General features: G+C 46.9%; 1 long non-coding RNA gene across 1 annotated transcript in view; it reads left to right on the top strand.

The window, feature by feature from the left end:
* The first annotated feature begins 17,774 nt into the window (after positions 1–17,774).
* Positions 17,775–23,791, top strand: part of LOC138987642 (uncharacterized) — a 49,178-nt gene continuing 43,161 nt past the window's right edge. The window contains exon 1 of the long non-coding RNA XR_011464030.1: positions 17,775–17,891. This is a non-coding gene — a long non-coding RNA (uncharacterized lncRNA). The remainder of the gene's footprint in view (positions 17,892–23,791) is intronic.

Here is a 23,791-nt window from a genome sequence, read left to right on the forward strand (position 1 = left end):
GTTGTCAACGCAATGTAGGAGCATTTTGAAATTGCTGTGTCTCCAGGTCCCCAGGAACTAATGGATTAAAAATCAAAACCGGTGGTCAGACATACCCAGGAGCATGGCAAATGTTGGAGAGCATGTGGGAAACCTGGAATCGTCATCCGTTCCTGGTGGGAATGTGACCTGCTAGAACCATCAGGAACCGTCTGGCAGTGCTCAAAATGTACCAGGCGTTTACCATTTCCCCCAGCGACTCTCCTCCTCAGGTACTTACCAAAGAGAAATAATGTTCATACAGATGCGCACAATGGTTCTCATAGCAGCTTTATTCACAAAACCCCCAAGCTGGAAACAACCCAAATGTCCACCAGGTGGTGAACGGATAAACGAATGATATGTTCAATCCCATGAACCACTGCCAGCAATAAAAAGGAGCAAGGTATGAAGACACACAACAATATGGTTGAATTTCAAAGACTGTAATTGAAGAAAGTCAGAAGCCTGATTTCATTTATATGACCTTCTGGAAAAGGGAAGACTAGTAACAGACAGCAGCTGAGGGCTTGATTTCCCTGGCGGTCCAGCACTTAAGAACCTGCCTGCTAACGCAGGGGACACGGGTTCGATCCCTGATCTGGGAAGACTCCACATGCCGTGGAGCAACTAAATCTGAGTGCCGCAACTACTGGGCCTGCGGGCTGCGACTACCGAAGCCCCCATGCTTAAAGCCTGTGCCCTGAACAAGGAAACCCACCACAGTGAAAAGCCCTGTTGCGCCAGGAGAGAGTGGTACCAGCTCTCCACAACAAGAAAAAGCCCTGGCGCTGCAAGGAAGACCCAGCGCAACCAAAACTAAAATTAATTAATTTCTTAAAAAGCAAGCAAGCAACTGAGGATTGCCTGGTCAGGGAGAAGATGAAGAGCAATGGGGGACAAGGGAAATTGTAGGATGTTGGAACTATTCTATATCCTGATTGTGATGGTGGTTAAATGATTCTATATGATTACCAAAAGTTATCAAACTCTACACTTAAATTGGAGAAGGCAATGGCACCCTACTCCTGTACTCTTGCCTGGAGGATCCCATGGACGGAGGAGCCTGGTGGGCTGCAGTCCATGGGGTCGCGAAGAGTCGGACACAACTGAGAGACTTCACTTTCACTTTTCACTTTCATGCATTGGAGAAGGAAATGGCAACCCACTCCAGTGTTCTTGCCTGGAGAATCCCAGGGACGGGGGAGCCTGGTGGGCTGCCATCTATGGGGTTGCACAGAGTCAGACACGACTGAAGCGACTTAGCAGCAGCAGCAGCAGCACACTTAAAATTGGTGAATTTTACTCTCTGTAAGTAACACCACTGTTGTTCGGTCACTCAGTCGTGTCCAACTCTTTGTGACTCCACAGACTGCAGCACGCCAGGCTTTCCTGTCCATCACCAGTTCCCGGAACTTGCTTAAACTCATGTCCATTGAGTGGATGATGCCATCCAACCATCTCATCCTCTGTCACCCCCTTCTTATCCTGCCCTGAATCTTTCCCAGCATCAGGGTCTTTTGAAGGGTGGAGGATAAGGGGCAACTGGCAAAAATGCTGACCAATAAAACTAACAAATGTCGACTCCATCCAAGCCCAGGGCGTGAATTCCTACCAGCCAAGTGGCTGGAGCTTAGCCTCCTCCAGCCACTCCAGGCCGAGTCCCACAAAACCGTCTGAGCAGCTGCTTCCCCAAACTGTTACTCCATTCGAGGCAAAGCGCGGTGCTACTTGGCTGGCCGCTGCTCTGACCCTAGTTGCCTAGCAGTCACTGCCATTTCCCAGGAGCCACAGCACGGAGTGCACCTACTCGGAAATAGGTGTGCACGTGAGGCCAGGGCAGGGGCCCACTTCTGCAAATCCACTTCGGATTTGCACTGTGACCGCGGTGTTTTGTGGGATGGAGGTCTCCCTCCTCCTGCCTGCCACTTGAGTGCCTCGCTGGGTGCCGCACCTCCCCTGCGGGCCCCCGCACCACCGCCTATTGCGCAGGCACCCTCCGGTGCACTCCCTCCTCGTCCCCGCAGGAAGGTCAGGACCCGAAAATAAACTGGGGGGTAACCAGAGCTTTTGCTCGGGCTTTGCCGCCCCCATCATGTCCTCCCTCCCCACACTGGCCACCCTCCAGGCCTCCGTCCCGCAGCCTGCTACGTTCCCCATGTCCTCTCTGTCGCAGTAGCATCGCCCTTACCTTCCCCGGAGATCGGGGAAGGTTTCTTTTCCGTTCCTGCCTGGGGAACCTGTGGCCACTATTCTGTCCCCTCTCCTGGGCACGCTTGCCCCACAGAACTAGGCAAGTCAGCACCATCGCCTGCTGCCCCTTTGGCTAGTTTCTGCCTGCCTCCCACGGCTCTTCAGGATGAGAAATGGGAAGACTCTAGGTAATGCTGCAGCGGTGCAGAGTTTCCCGTAGGTTCCATCCCCACGTCGCGTCGAGGCACCAGTTGACCATCCAGAGGAGAGCCTGGGATGCCCTGCTTGGGGGCCAGTTGCCACAAGGGGGTGCAATGCGTTCGATAGATTCAGCCAGTGCCAGACTCAACAATATCTTATTAATTTTGGTTTTAAAAATTATTAATTTAATGTTTTAGTCCTCCATATGCACGTGGTAAACCGAAGCAGTATAAAGATACACGATATAGGTGAGTCTCTCTCCCACTCATGCTCACTGTCCCCTGAGAAAGGGTCCCCAGGGTCATATCTCCTTCCAGCCATTTCCCAAGCTAGCCATTTCCCAAGGATGGTGGTAGTGATGGTTTAGAAGCTTAAGTCTTGTCCGACTCTTTGCAACTCTATGAACTGTAGCCTGCCAAGCTACTTTGTCTATGGGATTTCCCAGGATAGAATACTGAAGTGGGTTGCCATTTCCTTCTCCTTCCCAGGCATAGACAGGTCCATTTGTCCACATAAGCAAATAAGACATCTCAATCAGTCTTTTATTGTTCTTTTAATCTACTGTGTCTTGGAGACTCTTTCTACACAAATGTATAGAGAGCTACTTCATGACTTTGAAGCAGTGGTTCTCTGAGTGTGGTCCCCAGCCAACTATACCAGCATCATTAGGAACTTTAGGCCTCATTCCACAGCAAGTATATCAGAAACTCCATCTGGGCCTTCATGTTTAGTGTTTATCAAACCCTCTACACTCAGATTTGAGAACCACTACAGTTTTGCTCCACTCCTTGGTTCATTGCTTTGGTATCCCATAATTATTTATTTAACTAATTTTAAAAGATAACCTGTTTTGAATTGTGTTTTAAATAATGAATCTGATACTAACACCATTCAAACTTTGCTTTGCTTTCATAAACCAACGAAAGGACAAAGCCCAAATGAAGCTACATTCTTAATACCAAGAGAAACTTCCCAGTTTTCACATGGGTGTGTTTATTATTTTAAGACCCATGAGGTCATATTCAGTGGTTAAGTATCTGGTTGATAAGCAGTCAAATCTGTTATGCAAACTTAACAATAATCCTCTAAACACAATCCTCTAAAATAAGCATTTATGTGCAGTTTCCAATCACAAATGTGTAGTTTTCAGATTACAGGTCAATGGTCTTGTTAAATAATTATGAAAACAAGCCTCTAAATATTTGGAAAGCTTTTTGCTCTTTTTAGTAAACTGGCTTGGACAGGAACTCAGCTTCATCTGTACAGGACTTATTTTAATGTTACAGTAATCAGTTGGAAGATATTCTCTAATTTTTGTCTTTTTTAGCAAAAGATCACAGCTAACCAGGTGTTTCACTTATCAAAAACATATTACATCTTCCTTGGTACTGATGAGCCTATGTGCCGGGCAGCAATGGGCATGTGCACACAGAGAACAGACTCGTGGACGTGGGGGCAGGGGGAGGAAGAAAGAGGGTGAAGGGAGAGAGCAACGTGGAAATGGACACACTGCCATATGTAAAATCGATAGCTGGTAGAACTTTGCTGTATGACCCAGGGAGCTCAAACCAGGGCTCTGTGACAACCTAGAGGGGTGGGATGGGGTGGGGATAGGATGGAGGTTCAAGAGGAAGGGAACATATGTACTTATGGCTGATTCATGTTGACGTATGGCAGAAGCCAACACAATATTATAATCCAATTATCTTTCAATTAAAAATAAAACTAAAAAATATATTAACATTGTCATTCAAAGTTTTCATAATATCATGGAAATTTGTGGTTCACAGTTTCAAACTACATTTTTTTTTCCAAACCACACAGTATTCAGACTTTCTTTATTTTTAAAAAATAATTTTATTTATTTTCCTTTTGGCTATGCTGGTCTGCATTGCTGCTCAGGCTTTTTCTCTAGTTGTAGCAAATAGGGATTAATCTCTAGTTGCGGTGTGTGGGCTTCTCATCCTGGTTGCCTTTCTTGTTGCAGAGCATGGACTCTGGGGCTCAGCAGTTGCAGCTCCCAGGCTCTACAGCACAGCTCAGTAGTTGTGGCGCATGCGTTTAGTTGCTCTGTGGCATGTGGGATCTTCCCAGATTAGGGATTGAAGCCTTGTCTCCTGCATTGGCAGGCAGGTTATCCCACTGAGCCACTAGGGAAGCTCTCAGGGTTTCAGTTTTCTATTTTACTCAGCCCTCTAAATAATGGTCATTTAGACAGCTCCCAGCTTTGGTCCCGGAGAAGGCAATGGCACCCCACTCCAGTACTTTTGCCTGGAAAATCCCATGGACGGAGGAACCTGGTAGGCTGCAGTCCATGGGGTCGCTAGAGTCAGACACGACTGAGCGACTTCACTTTCAGTTTTCACTTTCACGCATTGGAGAAGGAAATGGCAACCCACTCCAGTGTTCTTGCCTGGAGAATCCCAGGGACGGGGAGCCTGGGGGGCTGCTGTCTATGGGGTCGCACACGACAGAGTCGGACACGACTGAAGCGACTCAGCAGCAGCAGCAGCTTTGGTCCAGCCAGTCATTGCTTCAGTGGCGTCTTGCCACACACCCATAATTATTGTGAAGAACAGATTCTTTGAAGAAGATCTGTGGTGTCAAAGATGATGTTCATTTTACATTTAATGGAGTCTTGCCAAATTATCATTTTAAAAGGTTTTTGCAATTTACATAATATATCAAAATATTTATTTTCCATATCCTTGCTAACATTTTGTATTTTAATTTTTTTAATTTTAAAATACTTTGCTAATGCACAGGCAAAGAAGAGTGTTTTTTTCACTGTTGTAATTCCATCTATTTAATTATGAGCCATTGGAATTTCTTTTCTTATTTGTGCTTCTTTCCCAATTTTCTACTGGATTACAGGTTTCCTTAGAAATCTGCAAGTGTTCTTTATATGTTAAGTAAAGGAGTCTTTTGTTACCTGTGTGGCAAATACGTTTTTAAAGCTGTTTTATCTTTTCACCTAATTCTTTCATACAGAGAATTTTAACCTTTTTATTGAAATTGATCCACCTTTGTCATAATGGATTCTGGGTGGTAGATCTCCTTTGAAAAACTTTTCTTTTCCCCAAAGAAACAAAGAATTCATATTAAAAATCCAAAAGTATCTAACTGGTGAAAATACAGTCACTCTCTGTGACTCATCGAGAATTTATACCAGCCAAGCAAGATGAGGGTGCAGTAGAAATCACCACCTTTGTATCTTTAAGTCATTGATCTCAGCACTGAACTTGACAATTCCCAGGGATTCCAGGAGACTCTCTCCGGCCCTTCCAGCCATAATGGCCTCTACTCCCTAGGCCAGGGAGCCAGTGTGAGTGTTCAGCCAGTTGCCAGGCTTATATTTTTCCTTTTATATATCCTAGGATTGAAGAAATAACCTCAGTGAGTGTCCACGTTGGACCTACTGTGAGAGGGACTTCAGCCAGGACACACAGTCTGTCACCTGATCTCCATGAGCTCCCATTCTGAGTGGTGGGTGCTCCATGATGATGGTTCAGGTCTCTGGGGATTCATGTCAGTTCAGAGGCAATATCTAATAACTCCTGAGAAGTTTGCGTATTTCCCTTTCTCCTTTCCCAGATAAGGCTAAATGGCCACAGTTTGTTCTGGGAAAGCTTTGGAAGAAATTCTTAGTGTACTCTATGGCAGAATTATACTCTATGCTTGAACATTGGTCCGAGGGCTCCAGGTCTAGATATAGGAAAGAGGTCATACATTTTCCTGGGATAATTTGAGGTAGGTTTGTGCCGCCACATTTTTTTTCTTCCTGTGTATCTTAAGCAGCATCTTAGTAGACTACCTACTGATTTCATTTCTAACGGTGCCAAAATCAATTAGCCATAGCCACAAATGCCTGTGGCACCATTCTGCTCTCGTGGCTGGTTTATTGTGGTAATTCTGCCCACCTTGCCTGCTGCACCAGTGGTGCTGATTGCATTGTTCTCCTTGAGCTCAGCCCTCAGGTCATCCCCTGCCTGCAGAGGACAGCCACACGGACCTTGTCCAAGAGCTCTGTGCTTGCCCCTCCCCACACACTCTGCAGTGTTTCTGTGTGTGGAGATTGCTCCAAGATCTACCAGTGGGGTATGATTGTGTGCCTGTGTGTGTGGTTGAAGTAGGGGTGGAGGATTTGAGCAGGTCACGCATACATAGTCCAGGTAGACCCTGGAGATACTGCGGGATCAGTTCACTGCCACAAAGTGAGTCACATGGGTCTTTTGGTTTCCCAGAGCATATAAAGGTCACCTTTATACTACGCATTCATGTGCGTGTGCTAAGCTGCTTCAATCCTGTCCGACTCTTTGTGACCTATGAACTTGTAGCCCACCAAGCAACTCTGTCTATAGGATCCTCCAGGCAAGAACACTGGAGTGGGTTGCCATGCCCTCCTCCAGGGGATCTTCCCAACCCAGGGGCTGAACTCCTGTCTCTTATGCCTCCTGCACTTGCAGCTTCTTTACCACCAGTGCCACCTGAGAAGCCCACCTTTATGCTGTATGTCTATTAAGTGTGTAATAAAGTGAAGTCGCTCAGTCGTGTCCGACTCTTTGCGACACCATGGACGATAGCCTACCGGGCTCCGAGATCCATGGGATTTTCCAGGCAAGAGTACTGGAGTGGGCTGCCATTTCCTTCTCCAGAAGTGTGTAAGAGCATATGACTAAAATGTAATAAATGTACCTTCATTTAAAAATGCTTTATTGCTAAAAAAAAATCTGAACTTTAGCAAGTCATAATCTTTTTGTGATAGTAATATCAAAGGTCACTAACCACAGATCACCATAGCAAGTACAATAATAATGAAAAAATTGTGAAATAGTGGGAAAATTACCAAAATGTGACACAGAGAGACAAAGTGAGCAAATGCTGTTGGAGAAATGATGCTGATAGACTTGCTTGATTCAGAGTTGCCACAAACCTTCAATTTGTTTAAATAAAAAAAAAAAGCACTGTATTTGAAGTGCAATAAAATGAGGTCTGCCAGTGAATTCCTGATGTTCCCATCTCCTAAGGCTTTGCAGGAAGGTTCTGCTGATTCACTCTGACTGCAGGCTACTATGGAAAGAAGCAGAGTAGCAGATGGGATTAAAGGACTTATCAGCTGACCTTAAGATAAGGAGAGGGGCCTGGGTCATGACGGTAGTCCCAGTGCAATCACGTGCCTGCGTACGTGCACGTGTGTGCTCGGCTGCTTCGGTCATATCCGACTCTTTGTGACCCCATGGACTGTAGTCCACCAGGCTCTTCTGTCCATGGGATTCTCCAGGCAAGAGGGCTGGAGTGGGTTGCCATGCCCTTCTCCAGGGGATCTTCCTGACCCAGGGATCAAGACCTGAGTGTTTTGCATTGCAGGCAGATTCTTTACCATCTGAGCCACTGGGGATTATATGGGTCATTAAACGGAGAAGAGAAAGCAAGAAAGTCAGTATGTGAAAGATAGCATTGCAACGAGGATTCGATCTGCCGATGCTGGCTTGGAAGATGGAGAAGGGAACTGAAGCCAAGAAATGCATCTGCCTAGAGCTTCCTGAGAGGAACACAGTCCTGCCAACACCTTGATTTAGCCTAGGGAGACCCATTTTGAGCTTTTGACCTTCCAAGCTTAATGAGTTCCAGATAATACTCTGTATTGTTGATATTAAACCACTAAGTGTGTGGCAATTTGCCACAGCAGTGAAAGCAAATGAGTACAGCTACTGCTGAATCCAAGTTTCAACTTAATGTCACTCCCAAGTTCCAGAGCAAACATATTACATCCTGAACCTCAGACCAGTACACCCACAAAAATAAATTTAGTCTTATCAAGTGAGGGGTATGCCGGTAACTGATTAAGAAGCAGCAATCTGGCGAGAAATATCCTGACTTACAGCATTTGCCACTTTCAGGTTGTAAATATTCTCACCACTGCTCACTTCAGGTTGTAAATGTCTTATTACTGAACACAGATTTGGGAAGAGATGCAGAGCAAGCAGCTGACCATTACGTAGTGTCTCCGTTAAAGTGTGAGTCTCCCAGTCGTATCTGACTCTTTGTGACCCCATGGTCTGTAGTCTGCCAGGCTCCTCTCTCTATGGAATTCTCTAGGCAAGAATACTGGAGAGGGTTGCCATTCCCTTCTCCAGGGGATCTTCCCAACCCAGGGATCGAACCCAGGTCTCTGGCATTGCAGGTGGATTCTTTACCACCTGAACCACCAGAGAAACCCCATGATAGAGTTGTGGTGGAGGCAAATACCCTTAAAAATATAGATAATAGTTGGGCTTTATGTTGGAGACTTTTAAGATTGAATCTTTTAGTAAGTTAAAGTATTTAATACAATACCGTGAACCACAGTCACCATGCTCTATATTAGATCCCTAGAACTTATTTTATTACTCAAAGTGTGTACCTTTTGACCCCCTTCACTCAATTTCCCCTCTGCTAACCACAAATCTGATCTCTGTTTCTATGAATTTGGTTTTTTAACATTCCACCTATAAATGATATCATCAGACCACCTCACTTGCCTCCTGAGAAATCTGTATGCAAGTCAAGAAGCAACAGTTAGAACTGGACATGGAACAACAGATTGGTTCCAAATCGGGAAGGAGTATGTCAAGGCTGTATATTGTCACCCTGCTAATTTAACCTATATGCAGAGTACATCATGTGAAATGCCAGGCTGGATGAAGCACAAGCTGGAATCAAGATTGCCGAGAGAAATATCAATAATCTCAGATATGCAGACGACACTACCCTTATGGAAGAAAATGAAGAAGAACTAAAGAGCCTCTTGATGAAAGTGAAAGAGGAGAGTGAGAAAGTTGGCTTAAAACTCAACATTCAGAAAATTAAGATCACGGCATCCAGTCCTATCACTTCATGGCAAATAGATGGGGACAGGGGAACAATAGAAACAGTGAGAGACTTCAGTTTTTTTGGGCTCCAGAATCACTGCAGATGGTGATTGCAGCCATGAAATTAAAAGACACTTGCTCCTTGGTAGAAAAGCTATGTCCAAGCTAGACAGCATATTAAAAAGCAGAGACATTACTTTGCCAACAAAGGTCCATCTAGTCAAAGCTATGGTTTTTCCAGTAGTCATGTATGGATGTGAGAGTTGGACTGTCAAGAAAGCTGAGCGCCGAAGAATTGATGCTTTTGAACTGTGATGTTTGGAGGGGACTCTTGAGAGTCCCTTGAACTGCAAGGAGGTCCAACCAGTCCATCCTAAAGGAAATCAGTCCTGGGTATTCATTGGAAGGACTGATGCTGAAGCTGAAACTCCAATCCTTTGGCCACCTCATGTGAAGAGTTGACTCATTGGAAAAGACTCTGATGCTGGGAAATATTGAAGGCGGGAGGAGAAGGGGATGACAGAGGATGAGATGGTTGGATGGCATCACCAACTCGATGGACATGAGTTTGAGCAAGCTCTGGAAGTTGGTGATGGACAGGGAAGCCTGGCGTGCTGCAGTCCATGGGGTAGCAAAGAGTCAGACACGACTGAGCGAATGAACTGAACTGATAAGTGATAGCGTATGTAACCAACAAGGACCTAGTGAATAGCACATGGAACTCTGCTCAGTGTTATTATGTGGCAGCCTTGATGGGAGGGGAGTTTGGGGGAGAATGGACACATGTATACGAATGGCTCAGTTCCTCAGATGTTCACCTGAAACTATTGGCTATACCCCGATACAAAATACAACATAAAAAAATGACATCATGTAGTATTTGTCTTCAACTTACTTAAATCATATAGTATTCGTCTTTAACTTACTTTGCTTAGTATAATACCCTCCAAGTCCATCCATGTTGTTGTGGAAAGATCTCCTTCTTTTTTAAAAAAAAGTCTGAATGGTATTTCTGTGCCTTTTTGGTTTTTTTCTTAGCACAATCACTATTCTCAGTACAGCAAAGACGGACCATCACTTGACTTCCCCGTGTCTCACACTCCACCTGTACTTGATCCTGTGCAGCCACTGGCAGATAGTGGGGTGATCATGACGCTGCTGCACGTCATGAATTACTTGTGTTCTGTTTCCCCCAACAAAGGAGTTTATCCAGGAATCCCCAAACACATGAGCAGAACATTCTCAGAATTGCATTTTGAGGCTTTCTCAACTAATTCCTGAATCTGTTAAGAGTCTTGGCAGATCAAAGCTAGCACACTCAAACTGGATACTTTGAGGAGCTTTGACCAAAAGGATTATTGACCAAGCTGTATAGGTGGAATACAAAGAAATGGGTCATGTTTAGCGCAGTGTCCTGGAGTTAACCCTCGCAGGGATCTGTTGCTTCCTAAGTGTGAAGGGACTAGGGGAGGCCAGAATTTCTGAGAGGAACCCTGAGAGGGCAGCTGTATAAACAGTTGCCGGACAGTCACTGAAGCTTCCCACAGATGATGCAGTCAGCTCCTGATGACCCAGGGGGAGGGCGCCAGGGGGCTAAAAGCCTCAGCATCTCTGTTCTCTCACCACCTGATCATCTGCTGGTGCCTTCTTTTGTGCAATCCCAACTGACAGCAATCAAGAATGGGGACATTGCTGTGTTCCTTACAGGTCAACCTCCAAAGCTACAGGACAGGGTAGTTGTGGGGGCACATAAGTGGCCTTATCCTGAGCAGAGCTGGACAGGGTTAGATGAAGGGAAAGTGACGCTTCTTGTGATAACCGTGTATGACTGTCATCCTTTCCAATTAATAGGCCACAGTTATGTGCAAGAGTGCATCAAGGATTGCATGTCAACTCCAAGGAGGTGACTGGTGGTCCCTTTTTCTAGACAAGGCAACTGGGTAAGTAAGCTGCTTGGCATTTTTGAGTGTTAAAGCCACACAACTGGTAAAGTGGGATTAGGACCCACTTGAGTTTTTTGGTGTTCTCACAAATGCTTCCAGTCAGCTGCGGCTACAATGTAAGCAGACTCTTCAAATGATAATGACTGCCTATATCAGTTTTGCTGGAGAAGGCAATGGCACCCCACTCCAGTACTCTTGCCTGGAAAATCCCATGGACGGAGGAGCCTGGAAGGCTGCAGTCCATGGGGTCGCTGAGGGTCGGACACGACTGGGTGACTTCACTTTCAGTTTTCACTTTCATGCATTGGAGAAGGAAATGGCAACCCACTCCAGTGTTCTTGCCTGGAGAATCCCAGGGACAGGGGAGCCTGGTGGGCTGCCGTCTCTAGGGTCGCACAGAGTCGGACACGACTGAAGTGATTTAGCATATCAGTTTTGCAAGGCTCTTCACAAGGTCCCACAGACTGGATGGTTTAGAACAACAAAATTTTGTCTCAAGGCTCTGGAGGAGAGAAGTTGGAGACTGAGTTGGCAGCGAGGTTGGTCTCGAAAGAATCTGTTTCATGCCTCCCTCTGAGCTTCTAGTGGTTTGTTGGCAATCACTGGCATGTCTTGGCTTGTAGATGCATCACCCTGATCTTGACCTTCATCTTCAAGTGGCATCATTCCTGTGTGCATGGCTCTCTTTGTCCAAATTTCCCATTCTTACAAGGACACCAGCCCTTTTGGATTAGGGCCAGTCCTAATGACCTTTTTAACATGATTATCTGCAAAGACCCTATTTTTCATTTAAGGTCAGGTTCACAGCTACTGGGGTTAGGACTCATACATGAATTTGGAAGACACAATTCAAATCATAACAGTTCCCTTTTATCATTCCTGTCCAAAGTATTTATTGACCGTCCTGCACCTTCATAGTGCTGCTGCTGCTGCTGCTAAGTCGCTTTAGTTGTGTCCGACTCTGTGCGACCCCAGAAACAGCAGCCCACCAGGCTCCCCCGTTCCTGGGATTCTCCAGGCAAGAACACTGGAGTGGGTTGCCATTTCCTTCTCCAATGCATGAAAGTGAAAAGTGAAAGTGAAGTCGCTCATAGTGCTAGGAAGAGTCAATTTATAGTGCAAGTCCAACTACTACCTATGACCTCATTAACTTCTTTACGGTGGGGTCCTGACAGTAACCCCTCACAGAGCTAATGGAGGGAGGTTTGAATGGCATGATGCATGTTAAATGTTAAGCAATGAGTCTGGCAGAGTAAACACCTAATAACTAGTAATGTCAAGGTACAGCTGGAAATTCAGGTTATCACTGTTTCCTGACATAAACCCAGGAGTGGGATAGCTGGATGATATGGTACCTCTATGCTTCTGGCCTTAAGGACCCTCCATGATTTCTTCCACAGTGGCTGCTTCCAGCTGCCATCACAGACGTGGGCTGGGAGAGTTCCCCTTGCCCCGTGATCTCCCCAGCATGTATTCCTGCAGACTGGTCGATGATGCCTGGCCTGACTAGTTGCAAGTGATTCCTCCTTGTTGCACTGATTTGCATCTCTCAGGGAAGGAGAGGCAGTCATGGAAGGAAGTCATGGAAGGAAGTCAATATTCTTCCCTGTGATATTTCTTTTTTCTTTTAAAAAGAATGTGAGAAAACTTCACATTATGAAATTGGATTCGTAAAACCTGGCGCCATCTGAAGTCTTTATTCAGTTACCTACCTAGGTCACTGCTTGAGGACAAATGTCATTACAATGCTTAGTCCTTGTGAGTATTATACCTAAATTCCCATCAGACCAAGTTTGAAAGATGTTATTGAGAGGAATGGCCACAAGGTGGCAGCACTTCTTCATTCCCGCTATCCTTAATGTGGATGGAACAGAGGCTTGGTCAAAGTCCTGTTTCTGGTCTGTAAATCAGAATAGAAAGACCGGAAGAAACTCCTAAGGGGTTGTGTCTCATCCCTTCTTATCCAGTACCATTCGGCACCACCAAGCAACCCCCATGCCTAGACCAATGCACACCCCCTCTTCTGAGTTCTAATGAAAATGCTGTCTTCAAGAGGTAAGGAGACTCTTAAGGCCGGAGACCGGAGGGGGAAACACCATCAATGGCAGACGTGCTACTGCATGACTTTTGGAAGCTCTTCCAGCCCAAAAGGTCCCCCATCCTCTGGGTGCACTAGGGTTGTTTTAGTTGTAGAGAGTGAAACTGGGTCTGGAGATTGTGCTTTTCTCGCGAAGGGTGTACAGGACAGGTCTACCGTGAGGAGGATCATGGGTGCACGTGGTCCTCAGCTCCCTCTGTCCCAGGAGCATCCAGCCAAGGGAGGCGAGCCTGCTCAGGCTCCAGCGATGTGACCCAAGTCTGATTCCCAGGGCCGGAGGGGACTACAGTAGTTATTTTTTTTTCAGTGGTTAAATTAACGTCTGTTTCACGTTGGAGTAGTTGATGAACAATGTTGTGTTTCTTGCAGTTGCACACCTTGATTCAGGGACAGGCGGAGGTCTAGCCCGTCTTTTTAGATCCTTGCACAAATCGGGTACAACATGACTTTGTGGACCACAGTTCACGCATACAGTTCATGCACAGCATGCATACAGTGGGGAGAGCGCTGCATCAAATGCTGCCTCGGGGCATGTGGGTGTTAGGCCCCCACGCTATTCCCACTGTGGCTGACGTCAGTTGTGCACACGAAAGCGTGCAGGACCGTTCCCTCTGCTCTGTTCCCCCAACCTCAGCATGAAATGTGTGCAGTGTTTGAATATGGTCTTGGCAGCAGGTGAATCCGCCTTGGAGCACTCATTTGCATTCGTAAGGGAAATATGTGCTGCACTCTCTCCGTCTTTCCTTGTGGTTTTACATTTTTACTTATACTGAGGGTGAGCAAAATTTCCCGGCTGAAAGCGCTTCCTGAAAGCCTGTCCTCTTTCAGGTTTATGTTCAGTATGCAGCTCAAGTCCCATGCTTGACGACAGGTATTGTTTAGAACCTCTTAAGGCTTCTGAGGTGGGGAAACAGTGGAAACAGTGTCAGACTTTATTTTTTGGGCTCCAAAATCACTGCAGATGGTGATTGCAGCCATGAAATTAAAAGACGCTTACTCCTTGGAAGGAAAGTTATGACCAACCTAGATAGCATATTCAAAAGCAGAGACATTACTTTGTCAACAAAAGTTCGTGTAGTCAAGGCTATGGTTTTTCCAGTAATCATGTATGGATGTGAGAGTTGGCCTGTGAAGAAAGCTGAGCACCGAAGAATTGATGCTTTTGAACTGTGGTGTTGGAGAAGACTCTTGAGAGTCCTTTGGACTGCAAGGAGATCCAACCAGTCCATCCTAAAGGAAATCAGCTCTGGGTGTTCTTTGGAAGGAATGATGCTAAAGCTGAAACTCCAGTACTTTGGCCACCTCATGCGAAGAGTTGACTCATTGGAAAAGACTGTGATGCTGGGAGGGATGGGGGGCAGGAGGAGAAGGGAACGACAGAAGATGAGATGGCTGCTTGGCAACACTGACTCGATGGACGTGAATTTGGGTGAACTCCGGGAGTTGGTGATAGACAGGGAGGCCTGGCGTGCTGCAGTTCATGGGGTCGCATAGAGTCGGACACGACTGAGCGACTGAACTGAACTGAACTGAAGGCTTCTGAGTATTCGGTTCCCAGAAACCCGGGGTTGAGAGGAGTTGTTGCGAGAAATGGCCACAAGGCGGCAGCACTTCCCGATTTTTCAACGCTGCTGTTGGGGAAGGAGAACCTTCCTGAAAGTTGGTTTGCTGGGTTGTAAATGTGAGCAGAAAGTGCCAGAACACATGGCCAAGGGAGTGTGCCTTATCCTTAGTATCCTCATTGCCATTCAGCCCCACCAAGTCATCCCCACCCGAGACCAATCCCACCCTTCTCTTCCGCTCCTCTCTAGGTGCTACCATCCAAAGGTAAGAGACTGTTAAGTACCGAGTCTGGAGGTGGGAACTCCGCCCCCCAACCCCCACCTCTAAAGGAGATGCGCAGACCAGGCAACTTTTCAAACATCTTCCATTCCAATATGTCCTCCATTCTCTGGGTGCACTGGGGTTATGTGAATCCTGCAGGGACAAACTGGGTCTGGAGATTGTGCTTTGCTCCCGAAGCGAGTACGGGACAGGTCTACTGTGAGGAGGGTCACGGGTGCACATCGTCCTCAGCTCCCCCAGCAGTGTCCAGTCCGGGAGGCAAGGCTGCCCAGACTCCCATGATGTGACCCAAGTCTGATTCCTGGGGCCTGAGGGGACTAAAGTAGGCATCTTTTTTTTCAGCGGTTAAATTAATGTCTGTTCACGTTGGAGTCTAGCTGATGGACAATGTTGTGTTTGTTGCATTTGTACAACACCTTGATTCAGGTGTCAGTTCAGTTCAGTTCAGTCGCTCAGACTCTTTGCGACCTCATGAACTGCAGCACGCCAGGCCTCCCTGTCCATCACCAACTCCCGGAGTTCACTCAGACTCACGCCCATCGGGTCAGTGATGCCATCCAGCCATCTCATCCTCTGTCGTCCCCTTCTCCTCCTGCCCCAATCCCTCCCAGCATCAGAGTCTTTTCCAATGAGTCAACTCTTGGCATGAGGTGGCCAAAGTACTGGAGTTTCAGCTTTAGCATCATTCCTTCCAAAGAATACCCAGGACTGATCTCCTTTAGAATGGACTGGTTGGATCTCCTTGCAGTCCAAGGGACTCTCAAGAGTCTTCTCCAACACCACAGTTCAAAAGCATCAATTCTTCGGTGCTCAGCTTTCTTCACAGTCCAACTCTCACATCCATACATGATTACTGGAAAAACCATAGCCTTGACTACACGAACTTTTGTTGGCAAAGTAATGTCTCTGCTTTTGAATATGCTATCTAGGTTGGTCATAACTTTCCTTCCAAGGAGCAAGCGTCTTTTAATTTCATGGCTGCAATCACCATCTGCAGTGATTTCGGAGCCCCCAAAAATAAAGTCTGACACTATTTCCACTGTTTCCCCATCTATTTCCCATGAAGTGATGGGATCAGATGCCATGATCTTTGTTTTCTGAATGTTGAGCTTGAAGCCAACTTTTTCACTCTCCTCTTTCACTTTCATCAAGAGGCTTTTTAGTTCCTCTTCACTTTCTGCCATAAGGGTGGTATCATCTGCATATCTGAGGTTATTGATATTTCTCCCAGCAATCTTGATTCCAGCTTGTGCTTCATCCAGCCCAGCGTTTCTCATGATGTACTCTGCATATAAGTTAAATAAGCAGGGTGACAGTATACAGCCTTGACGTACTCCTTTTCCTATTTGGAACCAGTCTGTTGTTCCATGTCCAGTTCTAACTGTTGCTTCCTGACCTGCATACAGGTTTCTCAAGAGGCCGGTCAGGTGGTCTACTATTCCCATCTCTTTCAGAATTTTCCACAGTTTATTGTGATCCACACAGTCAAAGGCTTTGGCATAGTCAATAAAGCAGAAATAGATGTTTAGGTGGTGCTGTATCTAGTCTTTTCTAGATGCCTTGCATGGATAGGGTATTACACAGTGTCGTGTACCACGGTTCCTTGTGCTGTACCGTGGGTTTTCTTGGTGATCTAGTTTACATATGTGAGTTTGTGTGCGGTGAGTGCGTCTGCCCGTCTCGTCCCTCCTCTTTTGTCCCCTCCATAACACTAAGTCTGTTTGCTAACTCTGTTCCTCCTTTTTAAACGAATCCGTCAGTTGCAGGTGGCCTATGAATGATACCGTGCAGTCTTTGTCTTGCACTGTCTGATTTCCTTCACTTAGTAGGACCCATCCCCGTAGCTGCAGAAGGTATTATTTCATTCTGACCTGTTGCTGAGCGACACCTGCTTGTGACTGGGCATTGTATCTCCTGGATGCGATCGTCTGTCAGGGACATTATGGTTGACTCCCAGCTTGCCTCTTCTAAATAGAGCGTCAGGGATGGTTGGGGTGCACGTCTTTTGCACCACAGGTGTCTCGGAGCACACATTCAATGGGGAGAGTGCGGTGTCAAATGCTGCCTCAGGGCATCTGGGTTTTGGTCCCCCGTTACTCCGCACTGTGGCTGATTCCAGTTACCCAGCCAGGAGCGTGCAGGACCCTTTCCTCTGCTCTACCCCCCCAACCCCAGCATGAAATGCGTGCTGAGTGTGCGATGATGGCCGTCTTGGCTGGCAGTGGGTGATCTCACCTTGGAACATTCATTTATATTTGTGGGGAAACAAGTGCTAGACTTCTTCCACCATGATTCCCAGTGATTTTACATTTTTCCTTTTATACTGAGAACAAAATTTCCCAGCTGAAAAGAACTTCCTGAAAGCCCTCCCTCCTGGAGATTGTGTTCGGTATCAGCTCGAGGCCCATGCTTGGGGACAGGTGTCATTTACAACCCCTTAAGCCTTGTGAGTGTTCATGTTCAGTTCCCACAAGTCCCAGGTTGAAGGGTGTTGTTGCTAGAAGCGGCCACAAGGCGGCAGCACTTCCCGATTGTCAACCCTCTATTTGGGAAAGGAGAACCTTCCTGAAAGTTGGTCTGCTGGGTTGTAAATGTGAGCGAAGAGTGCCAGAACACACTGCCAGTGGGTTGTGTCTTATTTGTAGTATCCTTATTACCGTTCAGCCCCTCCAATTCATCCCCACTCTGAGACCAGTCGCCACCCCCTCTATTCTGCTCCTCTGAAGGTGCCGCCATCCAGAGGTAAGGCGAACTAATGTCCGAGGCCAGAGGTGGGAACCCCCTCAACGGAAGATATGCAGACCAGGCAGCTTTTCAAAGCTCTTTCATCCCAGTATGTCCTCCATTATCTGGGTTCCCTAGGGCTGTTTGAATGGTGAAGGGACAAACTGGGTCTGGAGATTGTGCTTTGCTCCGGAAGGGGGTACAGACAGGTCTACGGTGAGAGGATCACGAGTGGCACAACCTCCTCGGCTCCCTCAGCCCTAGGAGCATCCAGCCGAGGGAGGCGAGGCTGCTCAGGCTCCAGCGATGTGACCCAAGTCTGATTCCCGAGGCCTGAGGGGACTAGTCTTTTTTTTTTTTTTCAGCGGTTAAATAATGTCTGTTCATGTTGGGGTATAGTTGATGGACAGTGTTGTGTTTGTTGCATTTGTACAACACCTTGATTCAGGTATAGGTGGAGGTATATCCGGTCTTCTCCAGATCCTTGCACGGATAGGGTATTACAGTGTCGTGGACCACAGTTCTCTGTGCTATGCGGTAGGTTATCTTTGGTGACCCAGTCTACCTATGTGAGTGCGTGTAGGGTAAGGGCATCTGCCTGTTTTATCCTTCCTCTTTTGTCCCCTCAGTAACACTAGGTCTGTTTGCTAACTCTGTGTCTGTCCCTCCTTTTTAAATAAGTCCGTCTGGTTCAGGTGCTTGAGCTCACTTATGAATGATACCGTGCCATCTTTGTCTCCCACTGTGGGCATTCCTTCATCTAGTTGGACCCATCCCTGTAGCTCAAATGCTGTTGTTTCATTCTGATCTACGGCTGAGAAACGTGCGCTTGTAACTGGGCATCGCGTCCCCTGGATGCAGTCACGTCCCGGACGTGATGATTGCCTCCGCGTTTTTCCTCTTTTAAATAGTGCAGCAGAGACCGTCGGGATGCACGTCTTTTTGGAGGTGTCTCCACGCGATCACCCGGTGGGGAGAGTGTCACATCATATGCTACGTCTGGTCTTTTTGGCGTTATGTCCTCTCATTCAGTCCTCACTGTGGCTGATTCCAGTGACACCCGCGCCAGTGGGCTCGAATGTTCCCTCTGCTGTCCGCCCTCCCAAGTATACCTGTGCGCAGACTCAGTGATGATGGCCGCCTTGCCTGGGGGCAGGTGGTTCCTCCTCTGACCTTTCATTTGCATTTGTCAGGAAAGAGATGCTGGGTGGGATGATTCCCTGCGGTTCTACACTTTTCCTCTTATAATGTGGGGAGGGATTGGGGGCAGGAGGAGAAGGGGACGACAGAGGATGAGATGGCTGGATGGCATCACTGACTCGATGCACGTGAGTCTGAGTGAACTCCGGGAGTTGGTGATGGACAGGGAGGCCTGGTGTGCTGCGACTCATGGGGTCGCAAAGAGTCGGACACGACTGAGCAACTGAACTGAACTGAACTGAAACTTTACTGGCTGAAATAGGCTTCCCGACAACCTATCCCTTTCGTCGTTTTCCTTGAGTATCCTTCTTAAGGATTTTTGAAAGCAGGTGTCATTTACAGCCCCTAAGGCCTTGGAATATTCAGTTCCCAGAAGCCTGGATCTGAATTGTGGTGTTGGGAGAAACGCCCACAAGGCGGCAGCACTTCTTGATTTTCAACTGCTGATTGGGGACCGAGAACCTTCGAGAAAGTTGCCTTCCCTGGTTGCAAATGAGACTTTAAAGGGCCAGAACAAACTGCGTAGGGGTTGTGTCTCCTCCCTTCTTTTCCCAGTATCCTCCACCCCAGCAAGCAATGCCCACCTCTCTTCTCTGCTCATCTGAAGGTGCTGTCCAAAGGTAAGGCAACTCTAAAGACAGAGGCCGGAGGTGGGAACCCCCCCGCGGGGAGAGGGGCAGAACAGGTGACTTTTCAAAGCTCTTCCAGCCCAATCCGTCCCCCATCCCTGGGTGCACTAGTGTTGTTTCATGGTTCAAGGCCTGCCTTGGTGTGGTTTTTCCTGTGGTCATGTATGGATGTGAGAGTTGGGCTGTGAAGAAAGCTGAGTGCCAAAGAATTGATGCTTTTGAACTGCGGTGCTGGAGAAGACTCTTGAGAGTCCCTTGGACTGCAAGGAGATCCAACCAGTCCATTCTAAAGGAGATCAGTCCTGGGTGTTCTTTGGAAGGAATGATGCTAAAGCTGAAACTCCAGTACTTTGGCCACCTCATGCAAAGAGTTGACTCATTGGAAAAGACTGTGATGCTGGGAGGGATTGGGGGCAGGAGGAGAAGGGGACGACAGAGGATGAGATGGCTGGATGGCATCACTGACTCGATGGACATGAGTTTGAGTGAATTCCGGGAGTTGGTGATGGACAGGGAGGCCTGGCATGCTGCAATTCATGGGGTGGCAAAGAGTCGGACACGACTGAGCAACTGAACTGAACTGACTGAACTGAAAGAGATTTGAAATAATATAGATGGGGAGTGCAGGTGGCCTTATTGCTGACACGTTTTTTCTCACTTTTGCCTCCCAGATATTCATGGTATCATATGATGTTTGGTTTTCTGACTTCACTTTTTGCTTTAATTAATATTCACCCATTTTTCTCTGAATTAATTGATTCATCGATTAATTAATTGATATTTGTATATTCCATTGTATATATGTGCCACATCTTCTTTATGCATCCATCTTTTGTTAAATTTACATTTTTTCTATTTCTTGTGTGTCGGAAATTCTGCCACTATTAGCATAGTGGGGCACGTATTTTTCTCAATTATATTTTCGTCCTCCTTTTGCCCAGGAGTAAAATTGGTGGATCATATGGCAACTCAATGAATGAAAATTGTAGTTGATATTTCTGTAGTACTGTTGAATTTACTAATTACAACTTAAGGCATTATTTTGTTATTGATCCTGGAGATGCATGGAATTATTATCATTATCCTAATAGGCATGGTTTGGATTTGGAATCAAGTGGACCCAGGTCACATTTCATCTGTATTGTAATCTGTGTGACCGTGGACAGTCGGTTTCTCAATCTTACTCCTTCTCAGTCGGCGCCCTTAGACTGCAGATGGCATTCATTCATGAAAGCTGGTTGTCACCAACGTGTTCAGTTGCATCATGTAAGAGCATCTGGAAGGAGAGAGTGTACGGGGTAAGCAATTAGGGATCAGCAACAGAAATCTAGGCCAGTTCAGACTCTGCAAGATGGATCAAAAAGGAAATCAAATCCTATAATCTGAATCAAATACGAAAGTGTCTGAGTGTGGGAGACAAAACTACGGTAGCCCCCAGGTCACACCCCTCCCTCTCAGTGCAGGGGCGCCTGTGTCCTGCTTGCAACCAATGGAAGATGCTAGAGGCTCTGATGTCACTCCCTTGGCTGGGTTACAGTACGTGCGAAGGTGATGGATGTTAGCAGGTAGCTCAGGTAACTTAGCAGACTGGTGAAAGAGACGCTCCATGTGGCTTTGAAACAGTAAGCTGCCATGATGTGAGATGACCGCATGGCAGGGCAGGGTGTGACCTCTAGCAGCTGAACATGGCTCCCAGCAATAGCTCAGAGCCCTGAGTCCCACAGCCACCAGGGCTGGTGCTGCTAACAACTCCAGTAAACTCGGAAGCAGGTTTTCTCCAGTCACGTCCCCAGATGAGAACCCAGCCCAACTCACAGCCTGGTTGTAGCCTCTGCACCCTGAGCAGAAGATCCAGCCACACCGTGCCCAGACTCCTGAGCCACAGAAACTGAGAGGGGGTAAATGGGCATTACTGATGCCCCAGGTTTGTGGTACCTGGAGTGTAGCAATGAGATCTAATGCACTGAAGTTTAGGCAAGACTTCCCCTAGCTGCCTGAAGAGAAGCATCGAGATGTAGCTAGCTACTCAAGACCCCACGTGACGGCAACCCGGAAGCCCAGTCCAGCCCCCCACCCCCACCTCCACTCCCACCCCCTCCACCCACTTGCTGACCATGGAGATGGCCAGGTGCCCATTAGGGGGAGAAGCACAGGGGCCTGGCAGGAAGCCACTTCTTGGGGTCGTGGTGAAGTGAGTTGAGGTATGTACAGCCCTGCCATCAGGCCTGGAGGGCTCAGCTGTACATTCTCCTCCTGCCATGAGAGATGGGGATACTAAGAGGCTTCCTGGACAATCACAGGCAGGTGCCAGGGAGCTGATCTTACTTCCAGATATGTTGGTTCGTTCGAAGCCTTTGTGACTAGTGGCTTACAGTCAGAAGAGGGTTCTCACTTGAATTCAGATCCACAGTTGCAAGCTGTCATCCCCTGGGGCAAAAGTTCCAACAGCTACTTGTTTGGGACTTAGCCTCTGCATTGAGCTGTTGGGCAGAGGCCTTCAGAGCTGACTAGCCAGGTTGAAGGGTGCCCATATGCTGTAAGAAGCTGACTTAAGGCCTGGAGAAAGGGACAGTAATGTTAATTCTCTCATCCCCAAAGTCTCAGGAATCCCTGAGCCTCACAGCATAGGCATTTCCAGTGTCTTGAGTCTATTCAAAGTATTCCCACCTAGACGGTGTCTGCCTGAGTACCTGGTTTTTGTGGTTCATGGGTTCTCGCCCTGACCACTCCCTCTTTTTTCGGTAAGAAGCCTGTCCTTCCCTTAACTATTTTTGAGAGTAGTTATCATTGCTAATGATTCTTACCAACAGTCTGCAAACCTTTTATATTAATCAAAGACTGGCGTTTCCCTTTTGCACTAACTGAAAAGTCAGTTAGTCTGACTTTATGAAAAGTCTCCTCATTCCACAGCTAACACCTTCATGAGGTAAAATATCTGCCTTCAGATTTAAAAAAAAAAAATTTTTTTAACTCTGCCTTGTGGGAAGATAGAAGATGTAGACAGCGTTATGAAATGTCACAGTTTGGCAGCGTGCTCACACGGCAGCAGATGGCTTTTTCTTCGTTATCCGCTATTAGTTTATTTATACATTCGGAGATGGGAGTGATTTTCCTCAGAAAGTGAGACAGCTGGGGGTCCTGAACCCCAAGCCCCACAAGCCTTGCTCTGGGTGAGATTCCTCTGCCTTGCTTTTCTCAACAAAAATTCTAGAAGGGTTTGCAGACATCCTAACAGCTGTAGTACCTCTGGGGGAACCCACTTTCCCCCGACCTGCAGTGGAGGCAGAGAAGGGGCACAGCCCCCCGCCTAGGGCCTTGCCTGTGGGCGGGGCGTGGGACCGCGTGGGAGACAGCACCCGCTGCATGCAGTCAGCGGGAACTCCTGATTTAGAAATCCGAAGAAGGAAGGAGAAGGGGAAGAAAGACTCCAGGATTCCTGACCCAATTTCAAGATGAAAAGAGGATTTGGGAAATGATTTAGTAGTCGAAAATGTGGTAGCCTGTTCTTGCAGCAAAACTGTCTCTTTGATAGTTTTTTTCTGTTGCTAAAGTATGGTATTATGTGGGAGAAAGGAGGGTTTTATGGTTTGGGGGTAATAGTTTTATTTTTAGGTAATTTTAGACTGAGAAGAGTTGCAAAAATAGTCGTGTAAGCTTTACCCACTCCTTCCTATGTTAGCATCTAAAAACTATTGAATATTTATGTAAGCTAGAAAATCAACTTTAGTACAATATATTAAATTTACAGTTTATTTGGACTTCACCACTTTCTCCACTACTGTTCTTTTTTTCTATTCCAGCATCCCACATTTCATTTAGTCGTCTCCCCTTCTCTTTAATGGACTTGATGCTTTTGAAAAGCACTAGTCAGTTCTTTTATAGAAATCCTTCCTTTGGGCTCTGTGTGATGTTTCCTTGTGATGAGATTCAGGTTATGCGGTTTGGGGAAGGATACAACAGAAGGGTGGCCTGTTCCGTGCATCATATCAGGGGTCCATGATTTTGGTGTGTGTTACAGGTGATGTTAACGTTGATCACTCGGCAAAGGTGGTATTTGTCAGGATTCTCCACCATGAACCCACTCTTTTT

Source organism: Bos mutus, chromosome 4 (genome assembly GCF_027580195.1).
Source record: "Bos mutus isolate GX-2022 chromosome 4, NWIPB_WYAK_1.1, whole genome shotgun sequence".
NCBI classification, from domain to species: Eukaryota; Metazoa; Chordata; class Mammalia; order Artiodactyla; family Bovidae; genus Bos; species Bos mutus.